We start from the raw sequence: 13,472 nt of genomic DNA, 5'->3' as shown, positions 1-13,472 counted from the left end.
TTCCTATGTGCATTGGTAAAGTCCCTGCCCACCACTACGGAGGTTGTGAGTTCGAATCCACCGTGGAAGGATAAGATATCAAGACAGTTTTCTGACAATGTTTGTACTTTGCAGACAGGATAGAGAATAGAGACGTGCCGTAACAGAGATTGCGTGCTCCGTAAGTGAGAATAGAAATGTTTAGTGCTCCATTTGCATTGAATGCAATTGGTTGCATGATAGAATTTAGAATGCTGTCGAAAGTTCGAGATGCAATACTACAATTCACCACACAGAATCAGAATCAAACTTTACTGTCACATCACATTAAAAGTAAGATGATGGGTGAAACTCTTAATTGTGCAGGCCCATCAATGCAGTTTAAAAGATATAGTTCAAAGAAGTGCATTGAGAAAAAAGTGGCTAATGTGATTAATAATGATGAGTCATAAAATGTAGCTCTAAAGGAGAGTCCCATTAAATAGGTAGATCAGATCGGTCATAAAAAAACAGTTCAATTCAGTTCAATATGCGGTGGCCCAAAGCTTAGCCCTCATTCAGCTGTAAGCTCTTCCAGAGTCTAGTGGTGCTGCTCCCTATGCTTCTATATTGCTTGCCTGGCCGTGCATCTACAATGACATCAGAAGAAAACAAATCATGAACTTTGGAGGATTATTTAGTGAGAATTTGCAGATGTTTACAGCATTGTTTACGTGGAACATTTTGATGCCCTGAGGGCTCGATCCTTGATAATTAAATTAAATCTGGCAATAACTTGTGGAAGACTGAAGATGCTGTGTAGCGAGTTTGGTGTCAATTGAGCAAAACATTTTAATCTGGGAGGAGATTTAATTAGTTTTTCAGTTTATGAGAAAAAGAACGTGATGGATTTCATAATCCCTATTCCAGCTCAAAGCAACATTCTGCTCACTTCAAGATGGGCCTACAGTTTTGTGATAGATTGTCACTGTCAAACAGGGGATACCTGCCCCATAAGTCGAACTCCCGTTGGGTCGAACAGCGTCGGCAGGTTAGATAATCACCCACGTCACGGTTACTGAGGTTAGGTTTAGGGTTAGGGTTAGGGTTAGGGTTAGGCATAGTTTTACTGAGGTTAGGATTAGGGTTTGGGTTAGAGTTTGGTGGTCGATCCAAAGGGTGTTCGACCTAATGACATGTTACCGTCAGACAGGCATTTTTTTAAATGAGTTTTAATAAATCAGTGCTATAGATATTGAATGTCTGTTTGTGGGTTTTACAAATATTGAGCCAATGAAAGGTGTTAAAAAAACGCTTCTGACTAAACCTCCAAACTCCATTGGAGCCTCAAAACTGTCAGTCAAACCACCTAACTCCCAACTTAGTAGATAGCAGTTTTTTCCATCATTGATAGTATCTGACAATGTACAGTATAAAGTCACCTTACCAACTTTGATGAGGCAGTATTGTGTTGTTATCTTTTCTTTTTTACATTGCTGGTGTCTGCCTGACAGCAGATATGGGTGGGTTGTGTATTTTCAACATTTTAAACTTTTACCGTGGCTGCGTCACAATCAGGACGATTAGCCCGCAATTTTGGCATAGTTTTGGACGGCAGTGCCTCAGAGGTAGAGTGGCCGTCTCAGAAGGGTTCCCAGTTCGATCCCGGGCTCCTCCACAGTTAGTGATGAATGTCCTTGAGCAAGACTCTGAACCCTGCCTTGCATGGTTTCCTCCGCCATCGGTGTATGAATGTATGTGTGAATGGGTGAATGTAATGCACAATCTCAGTAAAGCGCCTTGGATAAACACGCTGTATAAATGCACCATTTACCATTTATTTTACCATTTTGCCATAGGACTGGGCCTATAGTATGTGCATGTTTGTTTATTTTCATGCATGCATGGGCATGGCAGATTGCCTGATTTGGGGGCAAATACAAGAGGGACTGGCAGCCTGCCCTACGTACTGTACTTGCTGTAGCTGCCCGGCCCCTATAAAGGAATGCTTCCATGTGAAAGTTGTGCATGTTTGACGACATCACCCTCACATATAGTGAGGGATCCTATTTACCCACCTCATTCTGCATTTACTGGCCAATGTAACTGAACAAGGTAAGGGTCACCAATTCAGAACAATTTGTTGTCTGGGACTATAAGTGATTTTGTTGACAGACTTATAGCACCATGTACAGTATATACTGTAGTGTACAGTACAATCAATATTGCATGTTTTGATCAGTGATGATACTGATAAAGAAACTGTTGAAACAGACCGTGGAGCAGTCCATTAAGTTTCATGTAAAAGAAAAAGTGACACTCAACAATTCTTTTGTTAGTAGCTTTCATGAAGATTAATTGAAATGAAATGCTTTGATGTTGCTACTCAAAGGAGATAAACTTTGATTATGTTTTCCCCGAAACCCATATGGTCACTCTTTGCCCATAAGCAGCCTCAGCTCTGAGAAATATTTGGCTCCTGCTCATTTGGGCTCTTTCACCGGTGTTGCCATGTCCGCTTATCATAAGCGACTTCGGGCTTGTTTTTCTGTCAGGTTGCTTGTAAATATTGGTCATTATTGTTTAGAAATTGTCATTAGTTTCAATTAGACAGGGCTAAAAATATATAACTTGGAATTCATTTCTACACAGAATACAAGGCTTTGTTAGTTTTTAGCCTCATTTGTAATACGGTTAATTTTAAGATAAAGGGTAGTCCAGGGAGGATTTAGTCATTTTTGTCTCATGAGCTTCAACAAAATTTTACTGCATGGATGATATAGCAACCAGTGAGCCACACCTTGTAAAGAGATACATGTACATATAACTCAGCTCTGTGCCTACTTTTAACTAGAAAAGGTCATTTCTAACAGACTTAAATTACACCACTTTGTTTGAGCTTTTCAAGTTGCTTATCGCCTTATACTGTTGCTAAACTACAGTAATCTACAAGGTAACTTAATGATTTTCTTTGCGGGGGAGGTTTAATGTTGTTTTCAACATTTTCAAATCAAGGACCCCCCCCCCCCCACACACACACACACACGCACGCACGCACGCACGCACGCACGCACACACACACACACACACACACACACACACACACACACACACACACACACACACACACACACACACACACACAATATTTTGTGCCAGGAACCCCCTTCTTTCCCTTCTTTTCAAGATTATTTTGAAAATAGCAGATCTACAAGCTTGTAGATTGGCTATTTAAAATAAATCCGATGTATATTATAGTTTTAAAGTGCTCATGTGGCCTATAATATTGGGCTTGTTTTCATAGACCCGTTTGGCTTATTTCTCTCACAAAATCCGGCAACACTGTCTCTCGCCATACAATCTGTTTTGTCTTTTCTCCAAGGAGAATGGCCACATTTTGACCTTCCTCTCGCCAGCTGTGCTGAGCTCCAGAGAAGGTTCCAGGCATTTTGTCTCTGTTTTTTTATGACCAGAGGGATTTGTCTTCGGGGGCAATGGCATCGTAGAGGATAGAGAGCCAGTGCTTGCTGTTTCAAATTGCTGGACTGCGTGAGAAAAACATCATTCCTGCTAAAGTGCCTTCAATGGCGGGCGGGCGCACCATTAGAAGACTGTAGTTGACAGTCCCAGTGGACACCGCTCTGGGACTCAGAGCACTGGGCAGCTCTGTCTCAGTGGACTGCAGTAGAAGACTGTGATTGTATTGGGAAGATCCCAGTAATAGTAGAATATTGTGCTCAAACCCAGTAATAAACACTATAGAATATTGTGGTTTGACTGGGCAGCTCGCAGTGGCCAACAGACAGTAGACCAGTGCAAAGTTTGTTAATTAAAACAATTATGACAACTTTTCAGCAATGAACTTTTGTCTGTGATGAAAACAAGAACAAAACAAAATACAAATGTACCTTTATGAAGAAAAACTATGAGAAATGTAATACCAGTTTGGGTCCCGGGAGACATACATTTTTATTTTGGGTCTCGACTGAGATAAAAAGTTTGGGAACCCCTGCTGTACACAGCGGGGGGTTCTATAACTTTCAGAACTCGAGCCGCAGCGAGTGTAAAAACGCTTTTGATCTCAGAAAATGTTCATTTTGGCAAGCCCTGCTGAAGACAAAAGAAATTCAAATTTTGTTTGAGTGTTCTGCCAGCTTCCCTTAGTTAAAAAAATATCTAGGTTAGATAAAAGTAAAGACTAGAAAAAGTGCTCCTCGGAGCACAGGTCTCCGCCAGGTCAGGTGGGTTATTGTGGGTCAGCAACGTTGTGCAATGAAATGCGCCAATCAGGAAGGAATATGAAATTGGACAGATCTATGATCCTTGATCACATGACTAGAGCTACTGTGTACTGATTTGCATGATGTTAGGACAAAACCTGCAGGTGTAATAAAAAAAAGTCATGCTAAAATCTGCCTCCTGGTGGCGCTATAACAGGCCGATCTGAAGATTTTGGGGCAGAGGTTCTGCTCTTGCACCCAGCGACTGGCCTCCCGGCATGTGCACATACTGTAGGCCTACCTACCGTAAGTCTCTCCAAAGGATCCAGAATGTTGCAGCACGATTGGTCTTCACACAGCCAAAATCTTCACGTCTCCCCTTCTCCACTCCTATATTATTGGCTCCCAGTTGCTGCCAGCAAAGAGCACAAAACACTTGTTGGCCCACAAAGTAACCAAAGGTATATCATCCCATGTCTTCAAAGCTTGATCCAACGGCCTATAACCCCTCCCACTCACTCAGCTCAGCTAACATGGGGAAGCTTGCAGAACCGCATATTCCAATCCTTATAAGTCACATCTGCTGCAGAACCGTTACAAAAACATCCAGGACAACGCATCAGACGTCCCAGTCAAACCCTTTGCCCTTCCGGCTCCCAAACAGTGGAATGAACTCCCCATTGCAATTATAACTGCAGACTCTCTTCAGACTCCACCATAGCCTGTAACACTTTCCCTAGTCTTGACAATGTTGCTGGCTTATGCAAAGATTAAAATGTTATTAGAATGTTATGTAGGCTGTTGACAGGTCATTGTTGACCTGCCATCTTGTAGTGCGTATAGTTTCAATGTACAGATTATTATATATATTTTTGTTATTCTACTGTTAAGACTGATGATAAATTCTTAGTTTACCTACAGTATATGACCCCAGATTACTATTTCTATGCATTTGATGTATTAGTTTGTGCTGTCCTTGCTTATTGTGAATCACTCTGGATTAAGAGCATCTGCGAAATATACCTAAATTGTAAGGGGACTGCCCATAAGTCCGAAGATTCATTAGTCCTACATCATTAGTCCGAATTTAGTTAGGGTTACTGAGGTTAGGGTTAGGGTTAGTGTTAGGCATAGTATTCTTAACAGATTCGGACTAATGGGCTGTCGGAACAAAGAGGTTTCGGACCAATGCCATGGCACCCATTGTAAATTGTACATTTCCCTATATTGATCAGATTATGCCAGAGATTAACTGCATGTTCACTGGCGGACAAACGGACAGACAGACAGGGGGCAAAACATAGTCTGTGCCACACCTTCGGCCTGCATGGCAGAATAAATGAGAATGGCTTTGAGTCCCTTCTGGTGACCCTGTCAAAGTGCACAAAGCCAGCAAATCAGTCGGCTTGATATTGCATACGTGGTTGACAGGTGTAATTCCTGTCCCCTGACCACCTCCACTAATTCTCTTTGCTGCACAACATGGTTTGACACCAAAGCGTATTTGTCCTAAGTTTGTCCAAACCACAAATAAATCAATATTTGAATTCAAACTTCGCCGTCATCTTAAATGTGGACCTTGTTGTTAACTCAACTCGCAAGTGCTTATTTATTTATTTAAGGTTAGGTGCTGGTAATGTATATTTAATGTTTTAAATATATTTGAACAGGTATAGATTAAATGTAAAAATGCGCATTTAAAGATAACATTATGTTCATATGCATTCAAATGGACAGAGGTTTAGGAGACAGCGGACGGTCCACCAGCCATGGACCAAATGCCTGTCCCTCAGCATAGAAGAGTATACGTGCCGCATTAAATGTTGCTTTTCCCACCAGGCTGAAACAGAGATCTGTAATCTGCTGTCAGATGATTTGCAGACTAATGCCAGCTGTCCCTACTATGCACTCCCCATTGCTGTCAATGTCACTGCTGAGTGCTGCATTTCTTTGTTTAAGAGGTTCCCATCACCCCTATGGGAACCCATTCCATCTATATGGGAACCCGTTCCATCAATATCCAGGTCATTTGCGGTGAAACCTGTAACGTGTGTATTCACAAATTATCCTGGATCAAGCTACTTTATGGCTCTTTTATACTGTATGGCCAACTGTCACTCCTGCAGATTCCCAGAGGGATCCCCCTGAAGGGGTGGCTGTTACGGGACAATGGCTATCCATTAAAGACATGGCTAATTACACTGTATATCATGCTGTGGCCAACTTGTCACAGACCCAGGGTGAAATGAAGGAACACAAGACAAGGACATGCAGCACAGAGAACAGCAGCCTTATTGCCATGTGAGTAACAGAGGTGCACTCAGGGGCGTCACACCAAATTCTGGGCCCTGGGTACAAGGATTCACTGCGGGCCCCCCATGAATGTTAACTATTGAAAAATAGCAGATATACAAGCTCACAGCGCGGCACCGAGTGCCGCGCTGCGAGCTTGTAGATCTGCTATTTTTGAAGAATTGTGAAAATGTGTGCAAGAAACCTATTGTTTCCATGTCAGTGGTGCTCAAACTTTTTCATGTCAAGGACCCTCAAAATGACATGTATTTGGCCACGGACCCCCATCTCAAAATATCTAGTTCCAGGGACACCCCAGATGCAAAACTTGAGTTACAAATGTTCGCTTAAAAAATACATACTATTCAAAGATTTGAACACATTTTCACGACTTTTCAAAAATAGCAGATCTACAAGCTCGCAGCGCGGCGGGTTTCCAACCCAAGGCTGAGTTAGTTAGTTGCAGAGGTGTAGTATAGTATATTTACTCAAGTACTATACTTAAGTACAGCTTTGAAGTATTTGTACTTTACTGGAGTATTTCCAATTTCCAATACTTTTTACTCCACTACAAATATTTGAAAACTTGCTAGTTACTTTGCAGATATAAATTATAATATTATAAAACATACATTAACCACGTTAGCCCTATTTTTGAGCTTGTAGATCTGCTATTTTCAAACATTTTGTACTTTTACTTACATGTTGATGCCAACACTTTCATACTTCTACTCAAGTACAGTTTTGAATTCCGGACTTTTACTTGTAATGGAGTATTTCTTTATTGCAGTGTTTACTTAAGTAAAACATGCGAGTACTTTTCCACCACTGTTTAGTTGTGGGGTGCAGCAATCAGGACATGAGGTTTTGGAGTGCATCCTCCAATTTGGGGAAGATTGGATGTTGCGTTCATAATATGGCGTTGTTTGTAAGGGTTAGTGCAGGGCTGCTCTGTGTTCCCATTTTTCAGGAACCAGCTGCTGCCCCCATGAAACGAACGCATACACTATAGCCTACCTACATAATCACAGTGTGTAGAACGTACCCCTATGCACTCTGCACCACGGACAGAAGCGCTGTTGCAAAAAAAAAAAAACTTTTGTGCTATGTTTATATATCCTGTGTGACCTAAAATACCTAATCAGCTGCAGCTGCGAGTTGGCAGAGCCACCCCTGCCTCCCACACACAGACGGCACCTTCTTAGACCATGACCCACTATCGCACATGCCAACAACAATGCACTGTATTTTGGTTAAATCGAAACACATAAAAACTCGGGATGTAATAGAAAGAAGAACAAACTGAACACTGAAAATGTGATCAGGAATAGGTCAGGTTAAAGTGAGACAAGATACAGGCCTCAGAAGTTCACAGCATCCTTTGTGGCGTGTTGTGTAACGTTGCATAACATCGCCACGCGTCATGCATGTCTCTTGGACATACATTAAATGAGGACACATTACAGGACTTAGTTAGAAAGGCATGAAGCTGAACTATGTGCCAATGCCAATTAACCCAAATATGCCAGCAGCAGCATGGCCACTAGAGGGATCAGCTGGCAGAAGAACTGTGTCATCTGTAGCCTGATATACTGTAAGCCAACTGGCTTTGTGGCAGGGATTATTGTATTTAACTTAGATGTGTTGATTTACTACTAGGAATGGCAAAACAGTTATGAATGAATAAATAAAAACAAGACTTTCGGGAAAAAGAAAAAAGACTGACTTGAATCATTGTTATGGCTCATGAGGAGAGTAGTACTGAAGTACATAACAACTGGAGGCAATTCGTTACAGGTTCAGAACAATACGTTTATTATAGATCGAGGCAGGCACGCAGGGTCAAAACCATGAAGGCAGTCCAATTCAGGCAAACAAATCCACACAGGGCAAAGGCTATAATCCAATATCCACTGGCAAGTTAAAGTAAAAACAAAAGAAAACGAAAAAATAAAACACAGAACCAGCTGGTTGAGCAGAATCTGAGGTGAAACAAAAAAGAAAAGTAAACAAAGTAAACAAAATAAATCTAATGTTAGAAGGATATGCACCAAAAACAGAATACTTAACAAACATACAAGGACTTCAGTCTTATAGGCAGTTGATGACGATTTTAGATCTTTATTTTATTCTAATGGTTTGTTTTTTATTTTCCAAAATAAGCTACTATGGGATGTTCATGAAATTAGAAATACAATGTTTTCAGGTATAAAGAAAAGTAGCATAGTGATACTTGGTATAAACCTAAGTTGCAAACTTATTGTCTCATAAAGGACAGGTATACTGTAGAACATTAATGTATGTGAAGTATAATTTAAGTCAAAGACAACGATCTCTCTGTGTGCACAAATACGGTCTGGAACATTACCATTAGCTCTGGAGAAAGGCAGGTTCCATGCCACTCCAGAGGAGGAGAGATAATTGTTTGTTGTGTGAACTTGGTGAAATTGAAAATGAGGTTCCCTTTTTGTTTTATTGTCCTAAATATGTTGATATAAGAGAGGTATTTGTTAATAAGATTCTATCTGTAGTGATTTCCTTGAGTTAGATGATTATGAAAAACTTGAGATATGTTTTGCTAAAGAAGCTTTTGTTGTAGCAGATTTTATTTGTCAAGCTTGGGAGAGAGACAACACTGTATAATTCTGAGGTGTAACTGAATGTATGAATATTGTAAAACATGCTGTAAGCTTGAAATGGTGTCATATAAACCCATGAGGGTTGGGCACTTTGGGCCCTATTTTTGTCCATGCTAAACACTAAACCCCTAAACTTATATTTTTTTTGTACAAATAGTTGATCTACAAGCTCACAAAGTGTCCATGTAGATCGTCTATTTGAAGTATTTAAAACTGTATTTCAAAATATTTAATAAAGGCAAAGAGGTTCAGGGTTTAGCATGGACGAAAATAGGGCCCTGTGTGTGCAGGACACGAAAATAAAGGAATCAATCAAAAAAATCAATCGTGGGCAGAGAACTGTAACTGATGATGGGTAATAGAACAGGTGTGTAGCTGGACTGGGTGCGTGTAATTTTTCCGACACGCATTACTCCGCGTCCTTCCGGCTCTCCCCATTACTAACCCTATCTCTAACCCTAACCGCACGCGTAGCCACGTAATCAGAGTAATGAGATGTCGGACTGATGTGTGCCCCCCAACTGAAGCATGTTTTACCAAACAAATGAATGTTAAATAACATTATGCCTCAAATGACAAAGAAATATGAAATAGGCTAAACATAAATTCCTCTGTCTATTCCTCATATTGGCACCGGACATTTATAATTATAATATTATTAAAGAAAATAAACACTCTTGGCTCTGCTGTGTCTCTTCCTTGTACTGGCTACCCCGGGCCAGAGTCGTCTAATCAGAGAGTTCTGCCATTGCGGTCACATGGTTCATTGTCACTTTACCCCTCATAGACTTCAATGCATTCTGTAAACATCTGGTTCGCGGTTTGTCACTATTAGTAGATTTACTCTCTCACTGCTGTTGGTGAGGGATGACTCCTGGACTCCTCCAGGCACACTGCGACTGGAGGGGACAGGCACGTTGTCACCAGAAGGGCCAGGAGGAATACTGTCCCTGGAGTGTTATTTGGAATCACACGAGAGTTCTGGGAAAACCCTGCCCACGGAAGCTTCTGATTGGCTGAACCGGAGCTAGGGAGAGCTCCTTTGTGTACGCTTGTACCGCACGGAGGTGAGACCACCTAAATCTAACCTTAACCCTAAGCCTAACCTCAGTAAAACTAACGCTGGTGAATGCTAACCTGACGAAATTCTAACCTGCCGACACTGGTGAATGCTAACCTGGTGAATGTTAACCTGGTCGGATCAACTCTGTCATGGTCAATACGAGTGGCTCCCGCCCAGAACTCATGTGCGATTCCAAATAACGCGTCCCTGGAGGGGCGAGGCATACTGCCACTGGTGGAGCACAACCCCAATGAAGGGGTGAATCGAGGACATAACACCATGGCCTGTTGCTGACTCCACCTGCCCCACTTTGCCTTTCTTTCTCTTTTTCTCTTGTTAGTTGTAGAATTGTTAGTCGTAGTGTTACCAGTAGGCTATAGTGTCAGTGTCCGTTGCAGTGATGTTGTGTGTTATAATGTACAGTGGTGTAAAGTAAAGTATCTACTTTTGGTACTTTGGTACATTTTGATAACCATACTTTTGTAAATTGTAAATACTTCTATTTGTAACAGAGTTTCTACATTGCAGTATTGATATTTCTACTTAAGTAAAGAATGTGAGTACTTTTTCCACCACCGATAGTGTAGTGTTAGTCTCAGTGTGAACTGTGAGCGTCGCTACATGGAGGGCAAAGAACTCTGGGTCACTGATAAGTGATGGCTGTGTGGAGAGCAAACCAGGTCTCGCTGCTGCCTGCTGTCATTGTTACACCAGCAACAAGGGGCAGACAAATCTGCTTTTATACTTTCCTACAATCACTTATGTTGTTGGGGGGTATTCATTCAGAACAGGCTGGTTCTGGAGAACCAACACTCAACACTGAACTTTGTTCACAACAACCATATACGTTCATACAATCGCCCAGTTTGAAGTTGATTGGATGAAAGGTTTTCGAGTGTGCTAAGGACATACATATACATACTAGTAAGACGCCTCAGGGCAACAAGCAACCTCGGCCTAAAGGGCGAGGTCGCCATGTCTTGGTCATCTGGCCAGACCCCTGGTACCCATATATGGAGATCCATGTACTTTATATGGAGATATGTTGTGAGAGCCCAAACATGCTTACTCAGTTATTCGTTATGTGAAAGTCCTACAGTATGACGTCTATGGCATCTGACATCATACCTTTTATGCCCATACATGGAGATCCCTGTCTGTAGAACCAGCTACACAGATATGGGCTGTCTTGGCCATATATGGATTCTGTTAGTGTGGTATGTGGCCGATGTGGCCTCCATATACCGGTATGGGCATTCCGATATGAGGTCATGTTAAATATGGGCATAATATTGAAATATTGATGATATAAGGGAACTCCATATATGGGCATCAAAGGGATTCTGTTAGTGTGGTAATGTGTGCAAACATATACAATGAAGTGGAATGGATGGACAATGAACACACACATAACCAGGTCAAAACATTCATTATCGTGTGTGTGTGTGTGTGTGTGTGTGTGTGTGTGTGTGTGTGTGTGTGTGTGTGTGTGTGTGTGTGTGTGTGTGTGTGTGTGTGTGTGTGTGCTTGTAGCTAAAATTCCAGTCTATTTTAGTGACAAACACACACACACACACACACACACACACACACACACACACACACACACACACACACACACACACACACACACACACACACACACACACACACACACACACACACACACACACACACAGAGAGAGAGAGACACAGACGGTGGAGCTGAGGGAGTAATTACGTTGAGGTTCACCTCAAAACCTCAGCGCTGGAGCTATTCTGGACGTCTGGGGAAAACAAGGAGGACTGCACTCAGAGGCCATGGCTTCAGTTACTGGGTTAAGATCATCTAGGATGACCCATTGTGCAGCCTGGAGCTCATATTACTGTTTAATTGGTGGGTCGGCCTGCAGATCCCATGAATCATCAGCCACTATGTTGGTCACCACCAAAGTACCTTGACCACAGGGACGGGCCTCTGTCCCTTTTTATGTATTAACCACATGAACCCTAGTGTCCCTGTTCAGGGGTAAATATAGCAGCTCTGGCCCGGACCGTGGCCTGGCAGGCCAGGCATCTATAGGCTCTAAAGTAGCCTGACAGTGCATCGCAGGTTCGAGTCCCGTTCACTAACTATCTTTACTCCACTATAAATAAAGGCAGATTTTTTTAGAGCAGATCTACAGGCTCACAAAGTGTAGTGAGCTTGTAGATCTGCTATTAAAAAATGTTGGCCTATTTTCGGCAAAGAAATGTTATGTACTGGGTAAAAAAGGAGAGGTCCTGGTGCAGACCCGTCGACTCTCTTCAATGAAATAGATAGGGTTCAAGTGGTTAATATAAACATATAAGTATATGGTACACTTTGTAGGCCTAATAAATCTCCATTGTCCTAGAAAGCCAAAGTACAGTAAAACAATTACCTCAAGAACAGGTACAATTACTTACAGTATATGACATTATCTCATTTGGCTGACCTGTTGAAACATTTTCAAATCCATTTATCAGTGATTTTCTTCATTCGTAGTTACTGCACTTTAGATTTGTAGGGGAAAATTGTTCTTCCACATTTGGAAGTGAACTTGGAGAATTGTGGGTGAAATAGTGACATAATATATCACTATTATGCCTGCGAGGCATTCAAATCATAATAATAAGCTGGTCCAGAATTAAGCAAGGGCAAGATATTCAAAGGATGAGGTCCACCTTTGTACAGTTCTCTTATTGAAATTCCACCCCTTTCTCATCCACATATTCTGGCAGACATGCCTCAATTATGTCTGCATGCTTTTCAGTTAGTGCAACATCAAGCATATACTTACAGTAACTGTATTAATTTAAATGATTTACTAGAGACCTATTATTGAACAGAGATAGGTTTATAGTACTAGCTGGGTCTGATGGTGGCCAACAGGGAATAGTTATCAAGTTACAAAGAGATGCAGTAAGAATTGAAGGGGGCACCATGTTTAGTCTTTTGCTCAACACATGAACCCCGGCATCCCTATTCTGGGGGCTAACATTTGGCAACAATAGCAGATCTAGAATGGCTATTTTACTGTATGTAAAAAGATTTTATGAGGAGAGAAAGGTATAGATCTTACTAATTGTTCCATCCTAGCAGTGAACCCCAGATATGGGTAATTGAAAATGTAAATTACTCCAGCCCACTTCGGTTGTAGGTTTTAGATTTAGCCATGTGTTTAGCGACAGAAGCCTGCTAAACTTGTTTCCTTTTGGTGGTGTTCCACTGATTAATGACTGAGCATCTACTTTGCCATTTGTTAATTGCAGTGACAATAATTTTTGGTCCATGGACTC

The sequence above is a fragment of the Nannobrachium achirus genome, assembly GCF_963921795.1.
Source record: "Nannobrachium achirus genome assembly, chromosome: 2".
NCBI classification, from domain to species: Eukaryota; Metazoa; Chordata; class Actinopteri; order Myctophiformes; family Myctophidae; genus Nannobrachium; species Nannobrachium achirus.
This window is presented reverse-complemented; position numbering follows the sequence as displayed.